The 13,144-nt window shown below is 39.8% G+C and overlaps 1 long non-coding RNA gene across 1 annotated transcript; it reads left to right on the plus strand.

Annotated features, from left to right (window-relative positions):
• The first annotated feature begins 6,713 nt into the window (after positions 1-6,713).
• On the plus strand, positions 6,714-10,994 carry LOC120441674. Its single transcript, XR_005614175.1, has 3 exons — positions 6,714-6,792; positions 8,210-8,310; positions 10,946-10,994. It is a non-coding gene; the product is annotated as an uncharacterized LOC120441674 (long non-coding RNA).
• The last annotated feature ends 2,150 nt before the right edge of the window (positions 10,995-13,144 follow it).

Below are 13,144 nucleotides of genomic sequence, written 5' to 3' on the forward strand. Positions count from 1 at the left end.
CTGCGTCGACCTCCTCGCACAGGTCTACCATTGTACTAAACAATGCAAAGCTCGTGGTCAACCACCATGCTATTTGTGATTCTGAGATAGTGGTTGCGACTTCGATTTCAATTGGGTCATCTGGTGCGTCCTCCCGTTCTCCACGAAACACACGACAGGCTCTGAACTGGCCCTCTCCCAGGGGAGTAATTGTTATTCTGCAGTGCCCAAAAGTCAGCATGTCACTGCGTTAATGTGTGCGCTGTAAGCAGTAAGATTGTATCAGCTGAAACCCAAGATCAAATTTATGTATGCACACGACAGCTATGTGGCACACCAAGAGCAAATACAATAAAATACAAAACAGGAAATGGGAACTGTTGCACAAACGTGAAAGAATGTTTATCAGTTTACAGTTCTGCGGCCTCCTCACTATTTTCTTCCACAATCTCACGTAGTGTGGTAACCAAGCGCAAACACTCATGTAATAACAGGGGGAATTCTGTTTCAGTCAAGTTCACAATTATAGTGTAGTCACGCTCAGTGAGCCCAACTTCACAGCAAACACGCACTTCTGTTTCCACCCACCATGTTTGACCGTCCGTTACTGGAGTCAACACAAGACTGAAAGTAAAGCCGGTGACATCCCTGCGCCCTTCCCCCAAAACGGTGTGGTATCTTTCAGCCATGAAATCTACACGGCAGTGCACATTAGTGTTTTTACAAAACAAAGTTGACTCGAGCAAATCAAGCCGAAATACAATGCAATCTACCCGGTCCACTGAAAATCAATATCAAAACCCCGAAAGGCGGAAGCACAAAATGCGGGAAAGTCCCGTTCGGCGTCAGTGGGAGTGGGACCTCTGTCGGGATGACAGTATAAATCCAGCACCCGAAATATAATAAGACTACGAGCAGTAAAGTCTAATAACACTTGTGGCGAAGGCCTTACTACCGCAGTTACTGTGAAGCCATACTCAATGTTAGAAAACTCAGCGTTACAGCGACAAGTGACGTTAACAACGTCTCCTGTCCTGGTACAGTCAACCACACAAGAGCCGTTATCGAACATGCGAGCAAAAGGAGACAAGCAATTATCCTTTCCACTCGAACAGAATGTCAAAATCCCTGAAGGCAATTCCACAGAAGGCCGAAAAGTCCTGTTCGGCGTCAGTGGGGTTTAAATTTCTCTGCTGTCTACAGTATAATGCCAACGCCCGAAAGATAACAAGACTACTACATGCAAAGTCAACTAATGTTTCTTCTGATGACCCTGTTACTGCGGTCACTAGAAAACCATAAGGAATCCCTGAAACCACAACACGACACCGACAGGTTACAACATAAAACTCCCCTGCCCGTGTGTATTGAAGTAAACAATACCCTGCATCCGACATGTGTATGCACAGAAGCTTCAGTATAAACACTCAAAAGCGCAAGTCATATGAAGTGGAAAGCAAAACACACATCATTGATCATTCATGAATTATAACAAAGTGGAAATCAAAGCAATCTTCCCTGATAACCCCAACACATGTCTTGCTTAACCCAGGCTCTGCAGTCATGCATTAGTCACCCATTAGTAAACAGGAAATATCAGTCTAAATCAGTCACAGGCCCCTCATTTACATAGACACAGACACTTCCTCAAAATAACCAGGCTGCTGCAGTGCCTGTCACAGACAGGGCCTACACACAAACAAAGAAATTCTAACACAGAGACGTCTGATAAATTAAAGAATATTCACAAGGCCTTAAATCGCACAACCTACATAATTTAGACAAAATTTGAATTAACCCTCCAAGGGACAAACTCCAAGTTTTTGATACTCAATGACCCAGTATCAGGTCCAACCTGTGTCTGGTCTAATTGCTAAAGTTCCTAAGTTAATTTAAAAGCGTCCAACGCCCAAGGTCCAACCTTTATTACCCAAACAAAGTGCAAACACCGTTCCAAACGGTCAACTGATCCAATCAGTAGCTATTTTGGACCGTCCTCAGTTGTCCACGATTGCCAATCGAACTATCCCGTCCAACGGAAGATCCTGGTCGTCACCAGGAAATTGGGAGCGTCACCTCCGAACAATGCACTTTCTTAGAACTGCCCACAGTTCCGTTCTAGAAAAATTTTCGCGCATTTTAAAGACATCCTACGAAACCACAAACCCACTGTATTGATGCCCAAGCCCAGCTTTGTATTCAATTATAACTGTATGACCGTATACAGATTTCAAATGACCTATTTCCTAAATTCAGTAGTCCAACTACTTTAACTTGTGTATTTCCTATTTCCGTTACTTTTACCTTTTCCTATTCAATGTGCACACTACAAAATGTCAGATCGTAACAACACAAACAGTCACCAGTAATCTAATGAGTAGACATTAATTTAAACATCCAATTCGGCACACTTCGGAGTAATTCAACAGGTAGTGCCTACCTTTTGAGATGGGCTGCCCGTTTGTCCACTCAATTCGATAACCGGATCCCGTCTATGCGACCCTCTTGGACGTCCACAATGCCAACACCGCCTCTCCCTTCCAACCGCAGCCAATGCACCAATTGTTACGGGTTCAGAATTGGTGGAGAGTACAAAGGCAAGACAGTCCAGAAGATTTGGGTTCAAGCGATCTTTATTGAAGTATTCGCGCGGGAAGACAGTCACTGCACATGTCAGCAAGGGTCTTCACCAAAATTATACTTCAGACTGCTTTTATAGCATCAGGGTATTATGACGCCCCTTCTTGCGTTTACAAGCACATAATTTGCATGTACAAAACATTCATGTATTTTAAGCATAAAGTGCAACACAGAGGTTCCTCTTTTTGGCATCTTCTTCCAAAAAGGCAATGGACTCTGGCCTCTGCAGTCTCCAGGGCTGGCCCTCTCCACGCGTCACCTGTTGTCGAGAAAGCTCCAGTGCAACATGTTTGCTCAGTACATTCAGGCCTATGCTTAAATCTAGTTCTAGGTTATATGTGATATATGTGTGTTTTGTAAGCATGTGTGCGATCTTTCTTAAGCTCCAGGCTTTTAACCAATGTGTCACCCAGACAGTCACGCTGAATGAAGCTTGAGACCTTTAATTACCTGGGAAAGCTTCAACTCCTTATAAGCACAGGACTGCAATGTGTGTATAGAGACATAATAATACTAAAAGTGGTTATGCTGCACCTGTAATAAGGATTAATGTGGTGTCAGCGTGTTAAATGATTACTCTGGTGTTCGTGTATTAACTGTCATCTGACCAGTTTAAAGCTATACGAGATAATATTAATGCTGATTAATATGCTATCTAATATATTGTAGCAGTAAAGCAATTTCCTCTTTTCCACACTGTGCTGGCATTTCTCCTGCGGTGTTGCTATCAGTGTGTGAAGAGTGGGAGAAGAGGGTTGCATTGACAATCCAACACAATGGGCAGCACATTGAACACATCTTATAAGTGGTCAGAAACTTGTAAATAACTCATGAAAAAATAAAGTTACGTTGAAACCAAGCACACCATTGTTTTTCTTGTGACATTACCAATAAGTTTGACGTGTCACATGGCCCTCTTCCTATTGAAAAAACAAAAGTTGTATCCAAGATGGCCGACTTCTAAATAGCCACCATGGTCACCACCTATCTTGAGGAGTTTGCCCCCTCACATATACTAATGTGCCACAAACAGGACTTTAATATCACCAACCATTCCCATGTTATTACGGTGTTTCCATATAAATGGCCCACCCTGTATATCAGATTTTTTGTATTAAGTTTGAATCTTCTTGTCTTCCTGTAGCTCAACATAACAGAGTCTCAGGTTTGATCTCTTCCAGTAAATGGGGGGTGAATTTTCGGACCTTTATTTTTAACCGTTGGATTTAAGAAATATTTGGATTCAGCAGACTCTGGCTATTGTAAATACATTTTAGTCGATCCAAAACACATACTGGGAAATCAGAGAGAACACATTCAGATATATAACATCAAGAGATGAATTCATGAAAATGTGTTTTATTTCAGTTTGTTGTACTTCCAGTATTTGTAAAAAATAATGTACATGAAGAATATTATCTGCCTTGTATTTGAGAAACTGTAAATAAAATATTCGTTTCACCAATTCAAAACTAACTTTCTACATGTCTCCAAACCTTCTGTCAGAGACTGAACATCCAAAAGTTTTACAGACCTTAGACCTCTATCTTTCCATGTTAACTTGAGCTACAATCCTCTATACTCACAGTCAAAGTATGAGACCCCGTGTCAAGCCTGTGTTGTCACAGTCTATGTCTCACTATGTCTCTTGATTGATTTTTTACGAATATGTTTTACAAATAGAAAAACTCAATGTATCGACAACCGCTGCACATGTAAGATAAATCCACAGATACATAAATCATCAATCATCTTGCGGCCTGTCTGATAGAGAGAGTATGGGTGTGTGTCTTTGTCACAATTGTATTTGATGATGAGGGTGGGAAGCTGCAATAATGGCCCCCAGGCTCCCCCAGACGAAGGCTGAGAATCCCGGAGAACCACAGGCCAGGGGCAGCTGACTCCACTAGTGGCCGACCACCCCTTTGTACGAGCCTGCCCCAGGCGCCCAAGAACACCTGCCTCCATGACCATGTCCCACAGGACCCAGGCCATGCACGATCACACACAGGCTAGTCATTCTCACACACGCCCACCCACTAATGACACACAAACCGACACACATCAGGACGCAGCCTGAGCGCCCCACGAAGGTGTAGAAAGCTACCCCACCACCAACTCAGTGTTAAAGATGTTGTGTTGGGAAAAGAGTGTTCAGATTTTCAGCTCCATCCTCTTAGAATCAGCTGAAATCAACAAAAACTGAAGGAACTGATCTCACTTAATGGATTTAAGGTGATTTTAAACTTGACTGACTTGGATGCAGCTACTTCAGCTTGCAAATGTTTGTCCTGAATATTATTACATTTGTTTCTGACATGAAACACTTTTCATCACGTTCATGAAGGTTTTCATTCTTTTTAAATTCTAAAGTTTAATAAGTTTTGGTTGTTTTAGCTTCGAATGTTTATCGCCTGTGTTTAATGTACTTAATTTATATATTTGTTTGTATATATGTGTTACCAGTTTATGCAGCTTCATCGGTTGTTTTGCTTGAGGTTTTCAATCTGATGCGTTTTAATTTTCACACTTAAAATAAAATAAATAGATGAATTAAAAAATTAAAATAAATAAAATTCTTCGAGCTGACACTTCCTGTACTGTGGCATAAAGAGGAAGTGTGATGGCTCGCCTGGTAGTGGTGTGCCACACTGCAAAACATGAAATATAAATGAGTTTGTCTGAACAGCACTTTGTGCAGGGGTCTGGGTCTGTCTGAGAGGTTTCCCTCCTCTTCACTGAGTTTGTTTTGCTGCTTTTTCTGGAAAGAAAAAACTTTTCTTTGTCGTCTCTTTTTCTTTACAAACTGGTGGTGTTGCCACAGTAGAGTGTCTCGCAGTTTGTGGGCTCATCTAAAGGTAAGCACCGAGCAAACTTTAATGTGAGTTCAGTTAATCTTGAGTTTAGCTCCTGAATGAGGTCTTCTGCTGCTCTCCTCGGTGTCTGTTCACAGTTTATTGTGAACACGTTGAGAGAAGAGTGAGCGAGTGTTTGGAGAAAAACACCAACTAATCATTAGCTCAACACGCTGGGAGAAGTTGAGCGTTTGCTCGCAGAAAGTTGGAGCAGAAAAGTCTTTTCAGCAGCCCTGCAGCTGTTTTTCTGCACGCACCAAACCTCTACAGCCTCATTTCTATTTGAAGTGATAACAGGAAATGGATCAGAGAGATCTGCTGCAGTATCAGGGTCACAATAAATTTTATTGTCCAGCTGCTGTGGATGAACACATGCGTGGAATTCAATTGTTAATTAATGAATTGATTATATTCATATCTCTGATTCCCAACAAGGATAAGGACATGACAGGATGTGGAGAATATAGACCAATGTGAAATTGAAAACTGAAAACTATTGTGCTGATGAAAAGAAGCATTACAGTTGGTTAGTTTGGGGTGTGAAACTGGAGCTTTGTGGTTTCAGTTAGTATCAAAACAAATGAAAGAAAAATCATTTTCTTCTAAACATTTGTTGGAGAATTCTTATTGTAAAAAGTGAAAGTTATACAATCTGTAAAGGAGAATTAATTGGATGAGATTTTTGGAAAATTCTTATCAAAACTCTTAGTTGCCTCAACATTGCAGCTGCAGGCTTATTGTTCAGGAGTTGAATGTGGTTTTAACCGAGAAATATGTAAGATCTAATGTCTTCATAGAGACAGAATGCCATAGAATTACAGGCAGTTTGAATGCCTGTAATTATCAGGCTGTACTCAAGCCCATTAATTAAATCTGAAAACTGTGCTGTGACTCCAAACCCAATTACCCTCCTGGGAAATTATGGCTAATGTCACACTTGGATCTGCTGATAGAGAAGTCAGTCAGTGTAACCTTTATTAAATCAGGCAAAACAACACAAACTTATTGACTGTGGCGACCTGCAAAAAGCAAAACCTCTTAAATAAATAGGGGTTAGGGTAAGCTGAAGCCATCTGATGTTTATGTTAATGAATATAACACACTGACACATTTTGTCTTTGTTTTTATTGTTAATTAAAATACTTTTAAATCTCTAGTTTTAGTTTAAGAACCATCTAGTCCAGCAGGTGGCGGTAATGCACCTTAAAGCTCTAACCGCCAAAGAAAAACCCAAAAGAAGAAGAAGCCGCAGAGTTCCCGCTTCATTGCGTTTGTATTTTAGTTTATTTTTCTTCCTCATCTAAAGTGAAGCACTAAGGTAACTTTGATCTGAGTTCAGTCAATCTTGAGTTTAGCTCCTGAGTGAAGTTTTCTGTTGCTCTCCTCGGTCTCTGTTGTCAGTTATTTGTTAACCTGTTGAAAGAAAAAGCCTCTACATCAAGTCAAGCTGCTATAAACTAATTTACAAGAAGATATCAACAAATGCTAATGAAACACAGAGAAGAAAACAGTGTTATTATTAGAAGAAAGCTTTTAAATTAGCTAAGTGTAATCAGAGTTTCTATTATTTTATTAGTCTGTTACTAAGCGCTAGTTAGCATCTCTGTGTCACTGTGTGGCACCTGCACAGTTTTTGAATGCAGCGTGCTATCCAAGCTAGCTAGCTAGCGCCACCCTTCATCCATATAAGGTCACTTCTGGCTACAAAAAAATCCCAACATGTTGGCGGTAAAAGTGCTATAATGAAATCCATTTATGAGAAAGGTAAAAAATAAATGTATTCCAGGCTAAAACACAGCTGCCTTTATCAGTGCAAAGTTGTGTCGGCCCACAGGGCATGTGATTGTAAAAACTGGCCTCACTCTGAGAGGCCCATCATTAGAATCATTTCAAAGATGATTTGATATATTCTGTTCAGTATTCAGTAAATGAGCCTGATTAAGTGTGAGGAAAACAATAATGATAGGCCAGAGATACCAGAGATGCATTTTTAAAACAAATACAGCCTCGAACCCTAAGAGGGGATCTGTGTTCTAATTTTATGACATTTAAATGTACTGCAGATCTTTTAAAGCTCCAAACAAAACTGAAATGGAGGAACAAAGATATATAGAATAGAATAGAATAGAATAGTCTTTTATTGTCTTTGTACATATTCAACTAAATTGTGGGAGCTCCACACCAACTGTGCATGGAAAACAATATAAATAGTAAGACAGTAAGAATAAATAACATATAAGAGGAGTATATACAAAGAGGAGGAAGGCACACATTAGAGGACAGGTGGACAGAATGCTTGAAAGTAGTGCAATGGACTTGATACAAGTAGAGAATCGGAGTGTGAGTGAGTGATGAGGGTTACTCAGATCATGGCTCAGATTTCTACACCCACTCAGATGGGATAATCTTCCACAGCACACATGATCATTTCTCACGGCACACGTATATGCCGCGGCACAGTGGTTGGGAAACACTGTACTCGTTTATGCAGCTCCATTGATTGTTCTGTTTTCGTTCTTGGCCAGGGCCTTTTTTAAAGAGGAATTGCTCTCCTGGTACTGGTGTGCCATACTGCTGAATTTGGTATCAGTGCTCAAACCTTTTGTGTTTGTTTCAAACAAGTTGCCCACCCAAGGAAGCTAAAATTTGTTCTGTGTGTTCTCAGATGAACATATGAGACACTTTGACTCTTCGGTGCAGTGTGGAGCCTAACAAAGTTCTGTTTTGTGTCCCAGCTGATCAGCAGGAGGAGAAGAGTCTCAGCAGCAGGGGAACATTTAAGCTACTTGGACTCAGCTCAGCCACTGCGGAGAAAACAATGAGTTCGACACAGAAGGTGACAGATACTATTGTTAAGAAATACTCCATTAACCCTTTAAGGCCTATTGGAGCAGGAACGCTCCGTTTTGCGTAACAATTTAAAATCCCGGTAGAACTGCACGTAAGCTAGCACAATTATTTTATTTAGGAGGAGTTGTACTTACATCTTATGCCATCAGCTTGCCCTAGGTCACAGTTTCCTTCCACATATGTATTTGCAAAAACTGCATAAAAAGCACTTGCAGCAAAAAAACATAACATTCCAGAAACACGCTTTGCCGATCCGATCAGCTGTTCATAGCACTTCCTACGTTCGAATAGATGTCAGCGCGAACTATCGCATGTCCAATTTTACTTGACAAAACCTGCCTTCAGGGATACCTATACTGGTGTTTTTATAAAGTCATGTTTGACTTTATTGTTTTCTGTATTGTTTCTGGGATGCTTAGAACTCAGATTGCACTGTTGGCAATAGTTTATTTTGATGCACATGCTGTTTGTTTTGCAAATTTGCATTATAATATTTATCTTTGTTTTTCCTGCAGGATATAAAAATCTCAAAAATACTCAAAACAAATTTCCTGTGGTTGGAAACAATGTGCAACTTTTTTGCATTTACAGTTTTGAGGGATAAACCTCTGAAATTTCTCTAACTAGAAATATGTCTAAAAAAAACCCCAAACAAAAACGATTTTAAATTTTTTGTAATTTATTGCAGTTTTTTTGTACTTTATGTAGTTACTATGGACTTAATGCATACATATTATTAAAATTTGGGAAATAATGGTCATATTCATGTATAGCAACTTGAAATGCTCCCAAAAATGGCACTAAGGGCAGGTAAAAATATAAATATGAGCTCTGGCGAACTTGGTTCTATGGTAGGTCTTAAAGGGTTAAAAGCTGAAGTACTGATATATATTTTATGCAAAACTAACTGAACCTTGTGCTATATTAATGTAATGTAATAATCATGTAATAATACAATGCCTACATTGTAGAGGGTGACTTTGCCTCTAAAGAGGAAAATGGGCAGGGAAGAGGTTAAAGTGGGATTCAGCAGGTGGGGAACCCTAAAATCGGCTGTAGTGGCTCAGTGTGGGGAAAAGAGTCACAGCTCACAATCATTTCTATTGAGAGCTCCAGTCGATTTTCTTAATGTACAGGCTGTGATCAGCTGACCTGCTGCTCTCTGTGGATGTACACAAATGAATTCAACCAGATGTCTGCAGATGTTTGATGAGTTGTCCTGGCTGATTTCCATCCTCTACACCAGGGGTGTCAAACGCAATTGCACAGGGGGCCAAAACTCAAGGCACACTTTAGGTCGCGGGCCAAACAAGACAAACATTTATTGAACACACTAAATCAATGTTTTTTTAAACATAAATATGAATAAAAACAGACAGGAATATTATTCCAGAATAAATAAACTTAAAAAAATCAACTTTAACTTTAAATATTTTGCTCTTCATAAAAATATATCCTGTCAAAATTATGCAAGTAAGAAATATGAACATGCTGCCAAAAACCCAGAAAAAATAAATGAAAACATACACAAGGTTCGAGCTGCATGTAGACGGAGCTGGGGCATTGCTGCAGGAATGGAACTAATAAACTTTGCGGGCCATTCAGTGTTGTACTTTGCCTTGAGTGTACCATTACACTGCAGCTCCATCTGAATCTGCACAGGTGCAGTTTTCACGTAAATGGGTTGAGAAGCAGCTGGAAATTCTTTTTTTGTGCTTCACAGTCACCAAAGTGCCGTGCGAACTCAGTGCGCTCAGTTTATCAGCAAAGTGCACCGACTTGGTTAAACATTACTTTAAATCACATTGTGAGACAAACTGCACACAAACAGTTTGTGTGTTTGCTGATGTTTGTTGGGCTGATAGAATCGCTGCATGTGAAATTAACTGCCACATAAAAAATATTACTCCATTTATTGTCACTCGTGTTCTGTATTGCTAGCTAGATGTTGGAATACTGCGACCGTAACTTATCAGCACCTGCAGTCGTTCAGATGCTGCCCCCCCCCCAAAAAAACGAAAAAAAACCCAAAACAAAGGCCCACTTTAACCCCTGACTAAGGTGATGAAATAACTCCCCTCAAATGCCTTAAACCAGAAGTAACAAGCCTGTTTTGAAAATGTAAGGAGTAGAAAATACAGATATATTTTTTTAATGTAACGAGTAAAAGTAAAAACAACCCTCAGGGTACAGTCAGACTCTGACATCATCCTTCACTGAACCAAGCTAGTAACTGTTACATTTGATTTATTATTATTGAATATATTAGAAAGTTATAGAAATATATAATAGGAAACAGCAACAGGAAATATAAAAAAAAAAGTGCAGACCTGGTAAACATTTATTACTATTCTGAGTGTGTTAGCATTAATATTTGTGTACAAGCAGGAGGGATGGGCATGATTTTAGAGTGTTTGAACAGTCATTAATTATCTTTAACACCAGGTTGGATGTAATGTGTTACTACTACCAGTAGGTGGGGATAAGAGACCTTTAAGGTGTTTAGTGCCACACTCCAACTTCAGGTTTAAAACTAGTGTTAATGGAGGGAGTTTGAAGCTTCAGTTTGTTTAATGAATGCATTTCACTCACTGCCTCTGTTTGTATCTCTGTCACTGCAGGACCAACATGGACCGAGAAGTCAGCGCTCTCAGGACGCCGACAAACCTCACAGAAGAAAGAGAGAGAAAAAAAACACCTGTGACGAGTGTGGGAATGGTTTTACTTTGAAGTCTAAACTAAAACAACATCAGCTCATCCACACTGGAGAGAGACCGTTCAGCTGTGACTTGTGTGGAAAGTCGTTTTCCTGGAAGAATGTCCTAAAAAGACACCAAATCGTCCACAGTGGAGTTAAAGCTTACAGCTGTGATCAGTGTGGTAAAGCTTTTATTCGAAGTAGCCACTTACAGAGACATCTAGTTACCCACTCTGGAATTAAGGCATACAGCTGTGACATCTGTGGAAAATCTTTCAGCCAGCTATGGTACCGAAATATACACCTACGCATTCACTCCGGAGAAAATGTGTACTGGTGTGATCAGTGTGGCAAATACTTTACAACAGACGCACATTTACAAAGCCACATGTTTACCCACACTGAGGAGAGACCTTATCAATGCGACCTGTGTGAGAAGACTTTTAAAGCTTCGAGTCACCTGAGACGACACCAACAGATCCACACCAGAAAGAGACTCTACAAGTGCAGTTACTGTGAGGTATGTATTTTTATTTTTTTCTTGTAAGTTCAGTCTGACTGTTTGGAACAAGTCTGCTCATTAAATTGTGTTAGCATGTTAGCACTTCTACTGCACCGAAGAGTAGCTCTGAGCCATTATTCAGATTTTCATTTCAGTTATGATTTTTGTTTACACGATCATGAAAAACTAAAAGTGCTGAAAATTGATATGTTGCTGTTATTTAATCTTCAGGCAGCTTCGTGGTATATCATGGTGTTGTTATTTCTGCATAAATGGCCTTTGGTTTACAGCAGCTCATTCCTCTGTCAGGTGTAAATGGAAAAAAATAAAACATAAATTAAGTACAAAACCAAACCATTCAGTAATCTTCTCTTATGGTTAACAAAGTTGTATCGTTACGTAATGATATTGTAGTATTGTAGCTGTAGTATCATTGCTTCCATATAGCTTTAGTACTTTTAAACATTAGTGTTAAAATACCCATTTAATGTTATAATTACAGTGTCATTGGGGGTAATAGTGTTTTTCAGCTGAGTGTTATAACTGCACAATTACAGTGTTATTAATGCAGTGTTAAATTAGTATTATTGCAGTGTTACAGTAGTTTAGCATGGGTACCCTAAAAACAGTAGCGTGGTAGTACTTAAGTGTAAGTCAGATGTTACTGTAATATTAAATAAGTATTACTGTAGTATTATGGTGGTAGTATTGTACTTATTGTTGCCCAGTAAACTGAGTGTGTTAATCAAAACAGTAAAATATAATTGGACGTCTGCAGAGATGCTCTTTATTTCAGGCGATGTTCAGGATAAAAGTGTTGAAGGACTGACTTACACTGTCTTTGTGTCTTTGTTTAGAAGCAGAGCGACACAGATGGATCCACTTCTCAACCCTGTCATCGCTGTGGTGGTGGGAAAGACTTCCGTTGTGACATCTGTGGAAAAACTTTCAGTCAGCAAGCCGGCCTAAAAATACATCAACGTAAACACACTGGAGACAAACTGAAATACTGCAAAGAATGTGGGAGAAGCTTCCCCACGTCAAGCGAGTTAAAACAACATGAACTCTTTCACAGTGGGGTTAAAAAGCACCTCTGTGATCAGTGTGGGTCATCCTTCACCACTGCAGGTCACCTTAAAACACACAAACGAGTCCACACAGGAGAGAAACCATACAAGTGCAGACACTGTGACAAAAGCTTCTCACGTTCAAGTAGTCGTAACAAGCATGAACGTACACACATGGAAGGAAACTACAGCTGTGAGCAGTGTGACAAGAGCTTCAGTAATCTCAGTTCATACTCCGCACACAAACGATCCCACGTTACTAATAAACTGTTTCACTGTTACCAATGTGTTAAAACATTCACTTCATTATCTGCTCTGTGCAAACATCAGCGCGATCACGCAGGGCTGAAATCGTTCCCATCACAGGATGACAGCGAATCTGAAGAGAGAGAAACATCCTCTTCTGGTTTCAGAGTCCAACTTAAAACCCTGGAGATCAGGCTCCACAGAGTTCAGATCGGCTCTCCTTAAAGATCTAATGAGGCTATAAATTAAAATGTTCCTATAGTTCCATTTTAATCTTTATAAACTGTTCTTCTATAGTGTTTGTGTT

Source organism: Oreochromis aureus, linkage group 9 (assembly GCF_013358895.1).
Source record: "Oreochromis aureus strain Israel breed Guangdong linkage group 9, ZZ_aureus, whole genome shotgun sequence".
NCBI classification, from domain to species: domain Eukaryota; kingdom Metazoa; phylum Chordata; class Actinopteri; order Cichliformes; family Cichlidae; genus Oreochromis; species Oreochromis aureus.